Source organism: Schistocerca americana, chromosome 1 (assembly GCF_021461395.2).
Source record: "Schistocerca americana isolate TAMUIC-IGC-003095 chromosome 1, iqSchAmer2.1, whole genome shotgun sequence".
Classification (NCBI taxonomy): Eukaryota; Metazoa; Arthropoda; class Insecta; order Orthoptera; family Acrididae; genus Schistocerca; species Schistocerca americana.
Window position 1 is genome coordinate 1097872369 of NC_060119.1, and position 15767 is coordinate 1097888135.

Below are 15767 nucleotides of genomic sequence, written 5' to 3' on the forward strand. Positions count from 1 at the left end.
AACCATGACTTATGAATAAACTGATAGTTCGGTAATATTCACGACTTCAGCATCTGCTTTCAGTGGGTCGGAATTATTACGTTCTTCTTGAAATCTAAGAGAATTAGGGTTGTGTCATAAATCTTCCAAGCCATGTGGCACAGTTTTGGCAAGACTGGCTCTTCCGAGGATATCAGTAGTTCTGAGTGAATGTCTTTTACTGCAGAGCCTTGTTCCGACTTAGGACTTCCAACGCTCCGTCAAATTCTTCTCGCAGTATCGTATCGCCCATCTCATCATCTGCTTCCTGTTCCGTTTCAATAATACTGTGTTTAAGTCTTTTTCACGTGTACAGATATTATGTGTACTCATTCAACCCTTCAACAACTATTTTCCTGGCTTTGGAAAATAGACAGTAATTGTTTTCAGTGGATGATGAAAATCTTTACTGTCATTTGTGATATACATGAAGGATTATTAATTTTTGTTTGTATAACATTTGGTTAGATGCCAAACTTTTTGGTGGTATTAGCTGATGTTTAGCTTCTTTAAGGTGTAGTGGTCTCGGAATGATTGGTTGGTTGACCTGTGGGAGGGGCCCAAACAGCGAAGTCGTTTGTCCCACCTGATTAGGGAAGGGTGTTGAAGAAAATCGGCCGTGCCCTTTAGAAGGAACGATCCCGGAATTTGCCTGAAGATATCAGGACGGCCTGACGCGGGTTTGAACCATCGTCCTCCCAAATGCGAGTCCGGTATCCTAACAACTGCGCCACCTCGCTCGGTCTCGGATTGGTATGAAACCATTTCACTACATGCATGTCCGCCCCCAGTAGCTGAGTGGTCAGCGTGACAGAATGTCAATCATAAGGGCCAGTCTGCTTTCGGCTGCGGTGGGCGAGGACGTCGGCTGGGTCCCCCCGTGCTCGACCGTGAGCGCTTGCTTGTGTTTATCTTCTCGCGGTGCGAGTTGTATTTGTTGCAAGTTCAGTGCGACTATGGCGCACACATGACGCCACGATACGATCAGAATTACCTTCCAACCAGATCACGCGCGTCCTCGAGCCTATGAAATAGAACTTGTAACGCTGCGCTTTGGGACACAAGACACTCATTAAAGCCTGTACTATGGTAAGTTGACGGGCTTCACCTTATGAGAAAAGATTTTTGTATAGAAATTGACCGCGTGTACCTGAATGGATGCAAATCAGATTTACACCCACTCGGTAATAACATTGATACGGCAAGCAAGTCCGAAATGCAACTACACGTCAGGACGGACAAGAAACAACACAGAAGATGCTACCAATTTGTTAATTATACGGTCGCCAGCCTAATTAGGCATTAACTGAGTTTCTTCCCTGGGCAAGTTGATGTACGTTCATGCAAAACAACACGTAATAATACTGCATAATATGGTAAATTTTAGAACCAGAAAATCTACTGAACTGATAAATTCACTTTCTATACTGATATGAATAAACCATAAATACATAACGCCACACTACAATGTTTACTACAAAACTTCGTAGAGGCTATTGATCTGATTAAAATCGGGCATAGGTTACCCTAGAAATAGCACTTTCGAAACACACACACAATGTCAATTTTGATAAAGGTAAAATACTGATAAATTTTGGTTTCTATTTTAGCTTTGACTTTGCTGGTCAAATCAGTTCAGAACACTTCAGAATTCAAATGAATAAAAAGGGGAGGGGGACCCTGAAACTGTTATGATCACTGTATTAAAACAATTAATTACTGAAATCATTATGCCCTCCAGATTTCCAATATATGATTTACTACTCTTTTTGTCTTATTTCCTGCTCATTTAAATACCATTATATCTGTCTCGAAATAATTAAGTTTCATTACTAAATCAATATCAAAATTATCTTCCCACTTTGTCAGACCTTTGTTATTCGTCTATTAGTTCATTAACAAAAAAATTCTTTAAACATCATTCTAACATAGCTAGGTCTGCAGGTAATTATTATTAACAGAAACTTTAATTTTTCATCTTGGGACACTCGGAATGCACAACATTTGGAACGGACCCTGTCTAGGTTAGTTGTGAGGATAATTAAATGATAGGACAGTTCTGGTAAAATTTAAGTTGTTATTGAATAGTATGGAACAAAATTAACACTGGTCCACACGAATACAGTACTAAAAGTTTCAACCTGTTTGTATCGATGTGGCGGTTGGCAGGCGGCGAGATGGCGAGGCACAGAGCGCACATACAACCCAGCAATGGCTCTTGATGTATCGGCACTTTACTTCTTCATAGCGTCGCAATACTTTTCCATTTAGTGCCTATGGAATCTTGCCATGCTGTATAGGCGTCAGAACGGTACATCCGAGGATCAATGAAACTACGTCTTCCAGGAGAGCCTCCTCGATCCAGAAAGTGTTGCTCAGACCAATACCCAACTCCGACTACAACTGCTGAGCCCGTTATGCTGTGCAGCGCCCGATTGCATTTTCCCGCGCTCACCTGCCTTCCACCTTTTACCGCTCCCCTACAGACAGGGTATTCACCAGAGGTTTTGCATTCTACATATCCGAATACATTGCCTAGGTATGGAGCAGACGCACAATTACTATTTTAACATCTTACAATAGTTTCAACGTTTCTTACATTTCAATTCTGTTATAATATTGTTTGACATTTGACATAAACATTAATATTCACATCGAAATTTGTTTACAGTTTTCTTAAAACAATGGCAAGAAACAAAAAAAAAGAGAAATGAAATCAGAACATCACTTACACTAATTTATCGAAGAATCAGAAGGAAAAAAAACATAATATGTATATGTACAATAGTACAGCGTTGTTGTTGTTACACATGCCCCTGTTTCCAGTAAATTTCACTAAGTGCAAATTTGATGGAACAGTAAATTTTTTATTTATACAGTGGTTCTGAATCTTTGTGTGAATGTCCCATCAAAAAACTTTATACCACAAACTTCCTTTCACTCACATTATATAGGTCTATACTTTTTTAATATATCAAGAACATTTACCTATCGTTTGCTGAAGTGCCTTTGGCACAGTCCAACCTCCTATCACAACATTATTTAAGTAGCAAATTACTCATTGTTATTAAACTTCTCAGAAAAATAAATTCAAAAGCTGGAACACAAACACTTGCCTACAAAGCGTATACAAATACCTATATACACTAAAAACAATTTGTTGCTGCTTGAATTGAATGGCAGTCCATTTCCTTATTTACTAATAAACACACAATAATATTTAGAAAAACCACTTCATTTATTTGCTGCCTATTATTCATATTTGGGCAGTCCATTTCGCATCATTGTATCACATCACCTGCACCACACTTACAATTCTCCTTTGACTATTTATCTGCCCTCTTTGATTTTTGGCAGTCCTTTGTATTATGACTCATATACTGCCCACTTTGGTTTTCGGCAGTCTCATCTTTTATCTGGCTTACAGCATTTGCTTTTTCTTTTTAACCCTTTTCGCCATACATCTTTACATTTATAGGACATTTGGTAATCTGAAACTCACATAACTACATTAGCACACTGACAATGGTATACATACATTTAAAAAGATTTGTTACATTTAGAATAAAATGGTTTCAGCATAAGATACAGCACATTTACTGCAAATTGCTCTCTGAGTGTACTTAGGTCACTCACTCCTAGGAACATACAGTTTCAGGTCCACAACATTTCTTACACCTGAAGGTCTTTTGGATTTTGGGTAGATCAGGTAGTAAGCATTATCATGTGGAATGTTCTGTATTATATATGGTCCATTATACATATATTTAAATTTGGAAATGTCATGGTTCAGTTCACTAGATTTTTCGTGGGTTTTTAAAAGAACATAATCTCCAATTTTAAATTTTGAAACTTTCAGATTTTTATCATGTCTTTTAGATCTAGATTCAGCTTTTTGCTTTGCCCTTTTTCTGACTAAGTCTTTCTTTTGACTCAAACCCAAGCTTGTAGAAGGTGGAAACTCCAGTTTTTCCTCAATTAAACTTTTACTTCTGCTGCCTAACAAAATTTCTTCTGGAGGGAACCCAGTAGATTCATGATGTGCTGTGTTCATGACATTCCCAAAGTCCAATATAAATCTGCCCCAGGCTCTATGGTTATGACTGCAGTGCGTTCTACACAATCTCCCGATTTCTCACATGTACCTTTCAACCGGGTTGCTAGCTGGGTGATATGCTGAGATATATTTAACCTCCACACCAATTTGCTCCATTCCTTCCTTCCAAATTTTGGATATAAACTGGGGTCCATTGTCAGATAGTACTGCCCTGGGTCTCCCGATGGTTCTGAAGTATTCGATCATCCTACTAAATACAGCTTTTGCTGTTGCCTTTTTCAAGAGGTATAATTTCACAAACTTTGAGAATACTTCCAAAGTTACTAAAATATATGCACAATTTCCCGAAGTCTTTGGGAGGGGACCATACAAATCTACTGATAATAATTGTAGGGTGTCCTCAGGTAATGTACTTTGCATTGGACCTCTATTAGTTCTGTTCGGTACTTTGGCCCTTTGACAGACATCACACGACTTAATTCGTTCGTTTACCTTCTTACTGATACTACCAGCAATCACTACTACATTATTCAATTTATCCAAACATTTCTTTGGCCCACTATGCCCCAATGCTAAAAGAAAATAGTCTATGACATCAGTATCAAACTGGTGTGGCCAACATACTCTCCATTCCTCAGTGGCTAAATCTTTCCTCCTATATAAAATGCCTTTAAAGATTTTGTAATACTTCTTAATTTGAGGATACTGCACACTGTCAAAATTTGCCTTCACAGATTTACATGTCGGATCCTCATTCTGATGGTATCTCATATTTTTACATATTTGCTCGATTTTCCTTTTTCCTGAAACCTCTTTCATATACCTTATCTGACAAGTACCCTCTTCACCGTTTTCATCGGGCACTTCACTTATACCATTAGGCAATCGAGATAAAGCATCTGCCACATAATTCTCAGTACCCTTAACATCTCGTAATCAAATTGTTGCAGGTACAAACCCCAACGAGTTAACCTGCCATTAAGTAAAAGACAATCTTTAAGAAAAGTTAAAGCTTTGTGGTCAGTATGTATGATGAGCTTACGGCCCAACAGATAATTTCTGAATTTATTTAGCCCCGATATAATGGCTAAAGCTTCCTTTTCCGATATAGTGCAGTTTCTCTCGTATGTTGTTAGAGTTCTACTTGCAAACGCAATAGTCCTGTGTTCGATTTCTTTGCCATCACAGATTTCTTGGAAAACTTCTATACCAATTCCATAAGCACTGCTGTCAGTACTCATGTGGAAAGGTTTTGACAGTATGGGGTAATGCAAAATATTGTCATTCAAAAGTTCCCTTTTTAAATTTTCAAAATCTCTCACGCACCCTTCAGTCCACACAAAAGCACTTTTTTTCTTAAGTTGATTATTCAAATGAGGACTATTAAAAACTTGCCCCTTGACGAATTTTCTATACAACCCACATAAACCTAAAAAGACTTTCAACTGTTTTCTATTTCTAGGCGCTGGACATCCTGCTATTGCACTTAACTTTTCCGGGTCCTTGCCAATACCGGTCGTAGTAATGATGTGCCCCAGAAACTTTATTTCCGACTTCACGGATTCACATTTTTTCCACTTAAGTGTCATGCCCCCTGCTTGTAGAGCAACAAAAACTTTCTGCAATAATTCACAATGCTCTTGCCATTCTTCTGTAGCAATCAGTAAATCATCTACATAGATGGTTAGCCGGGAACTCACTTCTCTCCCTAATACAAAGTCCAGTGCCCTAATAAATACTGCCACAGATGTGCTAAGCCCAAATGGCACTACTTTATACTGATAGCATTTCCCGGCGAATAGAAAAGCGGTATATTTACGGGATTCTTTGCTCAACGGGATTTGCCAGTATCTGGCGGTCATGTCCAGACTAGTTAAATACTTCACATTATAAAACTTTTGGAGCACTTCGTCCAGATTTTCAGGTCTGTCTATTTCCGTCTTTACAATTTTGTTCAAAGTCTTGGCGTCAATAACTACTCTTACTCCCCCATCCCTTTTATTCACGATGATAAGGGGACTATTATATTCGCTGCTACTCCGTTCGATTACGCCCCATTCTATCATTTTATCTATTTCCACTTGAACAGCCTGCCTCTTTGATATGGGTACCGAAAACAGCCTTGCAAAGAAAGGTTTATGCTCTATTGTCTCAATCTGGTATTCAAAGTTCTTAACTAGGCCAGGTTTGTCCGAAAATACGGTGCTATTACTTTATAAAATATCAAGCAATTCTGTTTTTTGATCAGGAGATATCTTCTTCAAATTTTCCACAATTTCTTTAAAATCGTGCCCCTGCTTGTCACTCTCATCTATTAACCTCCTGACATGGTACACCTCATACATGTTTGTCAAACCATCATTTCCTTGGTCGACCTCCAACAATAAAGAAACAATTTCTGAATCGAACACCTTTCCATTTTCCTCAAATTTTGATTCCAAATTCATAGATGCATTACGAATTTTGATCACTTCCTGGCTACAATCAATAATAACCTTTTCTTTATCTAACCAATCTATTCCCAGAATCATTTCAGTACTCAAGTCTGGCACAACCAAAAAATCGTGTTCAAATGTTTGTCCTTTTATACTAAATTCAACCAAAATCTGATTCTTTACCGGCTTGCTAGTCTTGCCAGTAGCACCAACAATTTTTACACCCGTCACTGACATAATTACTAGTCCAGGCTTGTCACAAATGTGTTTGAAAAACGACTGGGAGATTGCACTTATCTGAGATCCAGTATCAAGAAGTACTTGCAATTTCACGTTATAAATTTCAACTGGTATTACAGTTTGTTTAACCATCAAATGCTTTTCATTGTTGTGGCCTTCCCTAAGCAAATCCGGGTCGACGATAACATCGTCCCAAGATATGCTTTTAACATTCACATCACCTATATCTGGCGGTTTCTTCGGTTCTGGGAGTTCAAAGTCATTAATTACTTCAACTCTTTGTAAAATAGACCCTGAGTCGTCAGGTGACTCTTTCTTTCTTTGTTCAGTCTCAACATCTGGATTTTGTTTCGAAACTTCGTCATCATTAGGTACAATATCGCAATTAGCTGTATTCCCATTATTTTCACTATTACCGAAATACTCGTCATCTGAACTATCGTCCAAATCCGACCATTCTGGATCGCTTTCAGGTTCTAACATAAAAGCTTTTCTGAAACAGGCACTAAGTTCTTCCTCTGCATTTTCATCAGGCTTTGATTTTAGCTCAGTATCCTCTTTTGACAAAACGGCCTCATTATCATCTTTACTCACCTCCACTGTTACTTCATATTTAGTGTGATCCTCGTTGACTTCAATTACTTTTAGGTAATTATCTGCCACTTCCCCACGGTGCCTTTCGGTAGCAGCTTGTACTGTTGGCGGATTGTTAACAGAAGTTACTTCCTCGTCAGTGCTTAGGATTTCATCCTCCAATTCCTTCCTATCTTCAACCTTCGTCCTATCGGCAGCACGCGTACTTTGCGCGGCGCTATTTACTCTCTCCTCTTCAAATTTGGGCCACGTCACCTTATCGACGTCCCTATTATTTCCCTTTTCACTAATTAACCTCCATGCCTCATATTCCTTCTTAAAATCCTCCCACTCACATTGCTTGAGGCCCTTGTACAGATCGTCGATCTGCACACGCCAATCAGTTACTTCTGCTAATTCATTCTCGCCATTTACTTTATTGCTAACACTGCTAACCGCACCTCTCTGTGTATCCACTGTTTCATCTACTATTTCCTTCGCCACGGAATTACCACTCGTAATGTATTCACCAGCTCGTACGGCTATGTTCGTACCTAATGCTGCCCCCTTGCTAGCGGCTTCTCTCTGAACATTTGTTCTGCTAGGCTGGGCCGTTGCCCTCTGATGCTCCACTCGCCTGTTAACATCTAGCACTCTGCGCAGCGAAGATGACTCATCCGCGCTTGCACCTGACGCTTGTTTCGCAACAACACGTTGCGTCGTTCCACGCCTGTCTCTTTGCTGTCTCATAACTTTACTGTCAGTCCGGTAACATTTCTTAAATCGGGGCCGGTATGTACTGTCCGCTTCCGTTTGGCCCGCAACGTTCGCGGAAATCAGTTTCCCGCGTCGTTATTATTTAGCGCTGTGTACCCTCTACCGCGACCTAGATAACTCCCTCTTCCTCTGCCTCTGCCTCTTCCTCTCTGTATCACGTTGATGCGAAACCCTTCGCCATCATTCTTCTCGTCATTATTGCGGTTATTCCTGTTACTAAAATTCTGATAATTGGCACGACTTTCGCGCCAATGATCTTCGTCTTCGACCCTTTCGAGAAATGCTTGGAAGCTACGATGATTGCTTCCCACGTATCTCTTCGAATCTTCTGGAAGCTTTTTATATAGCTTCCATATGACTTCTGAATCGCATCTTCTCCCTCTTAAATGCGTCAACTTTCGGTACCAATATTCGCAGAAATCTTTCAAAGAATTCCTGCCCCTATTATCATGAAGCTTGGCCATGATAAACTCGCGCCACAAATGATCCTCTTTTTGTTCGGACCAATATTCCTCCGTAAACTTTTGTTTAAATTCTTCGAACGTCATTTGTTCGGTATTCAAGTTAATTCCCCAGCGCTTAGGGTCACCTGCTAAGGCGCTAATTACTACGTTTATCTTTTCCTGACCAGACAAGTGTTCAGGAAACACCCTCTCGCAATTTTTGATGAAATCTAACGGATGCAATCCGTTATGTTTCTTGGCGGGATCGAAGCGTTCCTCACCTTCCAATAGCTTCGTAAATGGTGTGTTATTATAGACAACACCAGGCCTATCTTTAATTTTACTCTCAAGATCGAAAATTTTGCCTTGAATTTTCGAAGTATTTTGTTCACACTTTTGTACACATCCGGTAACTTTTTCGCCTAAATCTCTTTCAGTGTCTGAAACTGCCTTTCTCAACTGTGAGATTCCGTGTTGACATTCGTTTACGATCTCAGTTTTAAGACCGAAAACTTTTTCGTCTACTTTTGTTTCAACCAGAGGCTCTACTTTCTCTTGGATGTTGAGAATTTCAACATCAAACCTACTGTTAATATTGTCTATTTCCCCCTGCATAGTACCCATATTTTTGTTAATTGTGTCAATTTCAAATTTCATAGTATTTACTATGGAGCTTAAACTACCCACTTTTTGTTCTACCTGTTCTATTTGTTTACTAATTTTAATTCCTTGTTCTTCTACCTGTGCTTTAAGCTGATCATTCTATGTTTTGAGCTGATTACTTTGTGTTTTGAGCTGCTGATCAACGTGTGTTTTAAGCTGACTAACCTGATTACTGACTTGTTTTTGAAGCTGATCATTCTGTGTCTTGAGCTCATCAACATGTGTTTTAAGCTGCTCATTCTGTCCTGCAATTTGTTTGGTTAATTGATCAAATAAATCGTTCATGCTTAAAATTTTCACGCTGTTTTGTTCTACGAAATCGGTGGGTTCAGATCCTACATTAAAATTTTCTTTCGGTTCTTTCTTTATCTGTGGTGAATCAAACACCTCAGTGGATTCGTTCACATACCTACTATCATCTACAAAGTCATCCTCTACTTCCTGTTTTATTCCTTGCTGTGTTCGAGGCAATCTCGACATTTCAATCTGCTCGTTAACATGTTCGTGATATTGTATGTACGCCAATTGTCTTCCGCTAACGCCATCTGTTATCTGGCCGCGTACACTCCTGTCATTCCCAGCCGCATTTTCCATTACGCTCGGCACATCTACTGTGGCTACGTTCTTGTCCATACTGAACGCACATTACACCACACTACCGTACTTGATGTTCACTGCTATTTACTTTACTGAATATTATTACAATTCGTGCCACTGAACATATACTGTTCGGTGTTCACATTAATTTGTGACCGACAAAAACTGGATGTCCTGTCACCGGGAAGCCACTTGTAACACTACGCTACTCCGCACGATACTTATTAAAGCCTGTACTATGGTAAGTTGACGGGCTTCACCTTATAAAAAAGGATTTTGGTATATATGTTGACCGCGTGTACCTGAATGGAGGCAAAATCAGACTTCCACCCACTCAGTAACAACAATGATACGTCAAGCAAGTCTGAAGTGCAACTACACGTTAGGACGGACAAGAAACGACAAAGCAGATGCTACCAATTTGTTAATTATACAGTCGCCAGCCTAATTAGGCATTAACTGAGTTTCTTCCCTGGGCAAGTTGATGTACGTTCATGCAAAACAACACGTAATAATACTGCATAATATGGTAAATTGTAGAACCAGAAAATCTACTGAACTGATAAATTCACTTTCTATACTGATATGAATAAACCATAAATACATAACACCACACTACAATGTTTACTACAAAACTTCGTAGAGGCTATTGATCTGATTAAAATCGGGCATAGGTTACCCTAGAAATAGCACTTTCGAAACACACACACAATGTCAATTTTGATAAAGGTAAAATACTGATAAATTTTGGTTTCTATTTTAGCTTTGACTTTGCTGGTCAAATCAGTTCAGAACACTTCAGAATTCAAATGAATAAAAAGGGGGGGGGGGACCCTGAAACTGTTATGATCACTGTATTAAAACAATTAATTACTGAAATCATTATGCCCTCCAGATTTCCAATATATGATTTACTACTCTTCTTGTCTTATTTCCTGCTCATTTAAATACCATTATATCTGTCTCGAAATAATTAAGTTTCATTACTAAATCAATATCAAAATTATCTTCCCACTTTGTCAGACCTTTGTTATTCGTCTATTAGTTCATTAACAAAAAAATTCTTTAAACATCATTCTAACATAGCTAGGTCTGCAGGTAATTATTATTAACAGAAACTTTAATTTTTCATCTTGGGACACTCGGAATGCACAACATTTGGAACGGACCCTGTCTAGGTTAGTTGTGAGGATAATTAAATGATAGGACAGTTCTGGTAAAATTTAAGTTGTTATTGAATAGTATGGAACAAAATTAACACTGGTCCACACGAATACAGTACTAAAAGTTTCAACCTGCTTGTATCGATGTGGCGGTTGGCAGGCGGCGAGATGGCGAGGCACAGAGCACACATACAACCCAGCAATGGCTCTTGATGTATCGGCACTTTACTTCTTCATAGCGTCGCAATACTTTTCCATTTAGTGCCTATGGAATTTTGCCATGCTGTATAGGCGTCAGAACGGTACATCCGAGGATCAATGAAACTACGTCTTCCAGGAGAGCCTCCTCGATCCAGAAAGTGTTGCTCAGACCAATGCCCAACTCCAACTACAACTGCTGAGCCCGTTATGCTGTGCAGCGCCCGTTTGCATTTTCCCGCGCTCACCTGCCTTCCACCTTTTACCGCTCCCCTACAGACAGGGTATTCACCAGAGGTTTTGCATTCTACATATCCTAATACATTGCCTAGGTATGGAGCAGACGCACAATTACTATTTTAACATCTTACAATAGTTTCAACGTTTCTTACATTTCAATTCTGTTATAATATTGTTTGACATTTGACATAAACATTAATATTCACATCGAAATTTGTTTACAGTTTTCTTAACACAATGGCAAGAAACTAAAAAAAAAAGACATGAAATCAGAACATCACTTACACTAATTTATCGAAGAATCAGAAGAAAAAAAAACATAATATTTATATGTACAATAGTACAGCGTTGTTGTTGTTACAAACTGCTCATACGCGATGATCAACGTTTAGATCCGGCGACTGTCGCCGAAATACATTTTTCTATAACGGCGAGCGTGGTTTATGTTAAAATGACCAGTGCATAGGTCTGCGCGACAGTGGTGTCTAAATACGCTACCTCACTCAGATTTAATTACTCTGGCGGGCATATCGGTGCAGTGACGGTGGATCATGCAGCTGCAGCAGCAAGTCGTATACTCCTAGCTCACTCATTTGTTACATAGTTTAATTCTTAATTTCTTTGCGTGTTTTTGGTACTTGCATTGTTTAATTCATAAATTTCGGGCGTATTATAGTATTTGAGAGTGTAGCATCGCGTTTTAGTACCTGAATAGTGTAAATTCGCGTAGTCGTTTGTCTACTGTTTTGTTTTGAACGGCCAGTGTCGGTTGGTCGCAGTCAGTGTGCTCCCTGCCGCCGTTGGATAAGCAGCTGCAGCAGCAAGTCGTATACTCCTAGCTCACTCATTTGTTACATAGTTTAATTCTTAATTTCTTTGCGTGTTTTTGGTACTTGCATTGTTTAATTCATAAATTTCGAGCGTATTATAGTATTTGAGAGTTGTAGCATCGCGTTTTAGTACCTGAATAGTGTAAATCCGCGTAGTCGTTTGTCTACTGTTTTGTTTTGAACGGCCAGTGTCGGTTGGTCGCAGTCAGTGTGCTCCCTGCCGCCGTTGGATAAGCAGCTGAGCAGCAAGTCGTATACTCCTAGCTCACTCATTTGTTACATAGTTTAATTCTTAATTTCTTTGCGTGTTTTTGGTTCTTGCATTGTATAATTCATAAATTTCGGGCGTATTATAGTATTTGAGAGTGTAGCATCGTGTTTTAGTACCTGAATAGTGTAATTTCGCTTAGTCTCCTTCCGCCGCCGAGCAGTGTCAGCAGTGCGCAAGTAGCAGCATTACTGCATTTACTAGGCAATCTTGTATTTTAATAACCGTTTAAATTTTGTCGATTTGTTTGCGCTCTCTGTAGATAAGTTCAGACGTTCTTAGCAAAACAGTTTTTAGCATGGATAGGGACTGCAACTGCTGTGTTCGGATGCAGGCTGAGTTGGCATCCCTTCGCTCCCAGCTTCAGGCAGTGTTGGCTTCGGTCACACAGCTTGAGGCTGTTGCCAATGGGCATCACTGTGGGGGTCGGGATGGGGGTTTGTCGGGGATGGCCAGCTCGTCCCACGCATCCCCTGATCGGACTACGACTGTGGTTGCCCGGGATACTGCCCGCATTGAGGCTGATCCCTCACCTGTGGTAGAGTGGGAGGTCGTTTCAAGGTGTGGCAGGGGGCGAAAGACATTCCGGAGGGCTGAACGGAAAGCCTCTCCAGTTTGTCTGACGAACCGGTTTCAGGCTCTGTCTCAGGCTGATACTGATCTTTGGCCTGACATGGCTGCTTGTCCTGTTGCAGAGGTTGCCCCTCAGTCTGCAAGATCCGGGCAGTCGCTGAGGGTGGGCTTACTGGTAGTTGGGAGCTCCAACGTCAGGCGCGTAATGGGGCCCCTTAGGGAAATGGCAGCAAGAGAGGGGAAGAAAACCAATGTGCACTCCGTGTGCATACCGGGGGGAGTCATTCCAGATGTGGAAAGGGTCCTTCCGGATGCCATGAAGGGTACAGGGTGCACCCATCTGCAGGTGGTCGCTCATGTCGGCACCAATGATGTGTGTCGCTATGGATCGGAGGAAATCCTCTCTGGCTTCCGGCGGCTATCTGATTTGGTGAAGACTGCCAGTCTCGCTAGCGGGATGAAAGCAGAGCTCACCATCTGCAGCATCGTCGACAGGACTGACTGCGGACCTTTGGTACAGAGCCGAGTGGAGGGTCTGAATCAGAGGCTGAGACGGTTCTGCGACCGTGTGGGCTGCAGATTCCTCGACTTGCGCCATAGGGTGGTGGGGTTTCGGGTTCCGCTGGATAGGTCAGGAGTCCACTACACCCAACAAGCGGCTACACGGGTAGCAGGGGTTGTGTGGCGTGGGCTGGGCGGTTTTTTAGGTTAGATGGCCTTGGGCAAGTACAGAAAGGGCAACAGCCTCAACGGGTGGGGGGGCAAAGTCAGGACATGCGGGGACCAAGCAGCAATCGGTATTGTAATTGTCAACTGTCGAAGCTGCGTTGGTAAAGTACCGGAACTTCAAGCGCTGATAGAAAGCACCGAAGCTGAAATCGTTATAGGTACAGAAAGCTGGCTTAAGCCAGAGATAAATTCTGCCGAAATTTTTACAAAGGTACAGACGGTGTTTAGAAAGGATAGATTGCATGCAACCGGTGGTGGAGTGTTCATCGCTGTTAGTAGTAGTTTATCCTGTAGTGAAGTAGAAGTGGATAGTTCCTGTGAATTATTATGGGTGGAGGTTACACTAAACAACCGAACTAGGGTAATAATTGGCTCCTTTTACCGACCTCCCGACTCAGCAGCATTAGTGGCAGAACAACTGAGAGAAAATTTGGAATACATTTCACATAAATTTTCTCAGCATGTTATAGTTTTAGGTGGAGATTTCAATTTACCAGATATAGACTGGGACACTCAGATGTTTAGGACGGGTGGTAGGGACAGAGCATCGAGTGACATTATACTGAGTGCACTATCCGAAAATTACCTCGAGCAATTAAACAGAGAACCGACTCGTGGAGATAACATATTGGACCTACTGATAACAAACAGACCCGAACTTTTCGAATCTGTATGTACAGAACAGGGAATCAGTGATCATAAGGCCGTTGCAGCATCCCTGAATATGGAAGTTAATAGGAATATAAAAAAAGGGAGGAAGGTTTATCTGTTTAGCAAGAGTAATAGAAGGCAGATTTCAGACTACCTAACAGATCAAAACGAAAATTTCTGTTCCGACACTGACAATGTTGAGTGTTTATGGAAAAAGTTCAAGGCAATCGTAAAATGCGTTTTAGACAGGTACGTGCCGAGTAAAACTGTGAGGGACGGGAAAAACCCACCGTGGTACAACAACAAAGTTAGGAAACTACTGCGAAAGCAAAGAGAGCTCCACTCCAAGTTTAAACGCAGCCAAAACCTCTCAGACAAACAGAAGCTAAACGATGTCAAAGTTAGCGTAAGGAGGGCTATGCGTGAAGCGTTCATTGAATTCGAAAGTAAAATTCTATGTACCGACTTGACAGAAAATCCTAGGAAGTTTTCTGGTCTTACGTTAAATCAGTAAGAGGCTCGAAACAGCATATCCAGACACTACGGGATGATGATGGCATTGAAACAGAGGATGACACGCGTAAAGCTGAAATACTAAACACCTTTTTCCAAAGCTGTTTCACAGAGGAAGACCGCACTGCAGTTCCTTCTCTAAATCCTCGCACAAACGAAAAAATGGCTGACATCGAAATAAGTGTCCAAGGAATAGAAAAGCAACTGGAATCACTCAATAGAGGAAAGTCCACTGGACCTGACGGGATACCAATTCGATTCTACACAGAGTACGCGAAAGAACTTGCCCCCCTTCTAACAGCCGTGTACCGCAAGTCTCTAGAGGAACGGAGGGTTAGAAATGATTGGAAAAGAGCACAGATAGTCCCAGTCTTCAAGAAGGGTCGTCGAGCAGATGCGCAAAACTATAGACCTATATCTCTTACGTCGATCTCTTGTAGAATTTTAGAACATGTTTTTTGCTCGCGTATCATGTCATTTCTGGAAACCCAGAATCTACTATGTAGGAATCAACATGGATTCCGGAAACAGCGATCGTGTGAGACCCAACTCGCCTTATTTGTTCATGAGACCCAGAAAATATTAGATACAGGCTCCCAGGTAGATGCTATTTTTCTTGACTTCCGGAAGGCGTTCGATACAGTTCCGCACTGTCGCCTGATAAACAAAGTAAGAGCCTACGGAATATCAGACCAGCTGTGTGGCTGGATTGAAGAGTTTTTAGCAAACAGAACACAGCATGTTGTTATCAATGGAGAGACGTCTACAGACGTTAAAGTAACCTCTGGCGTGCCACAGG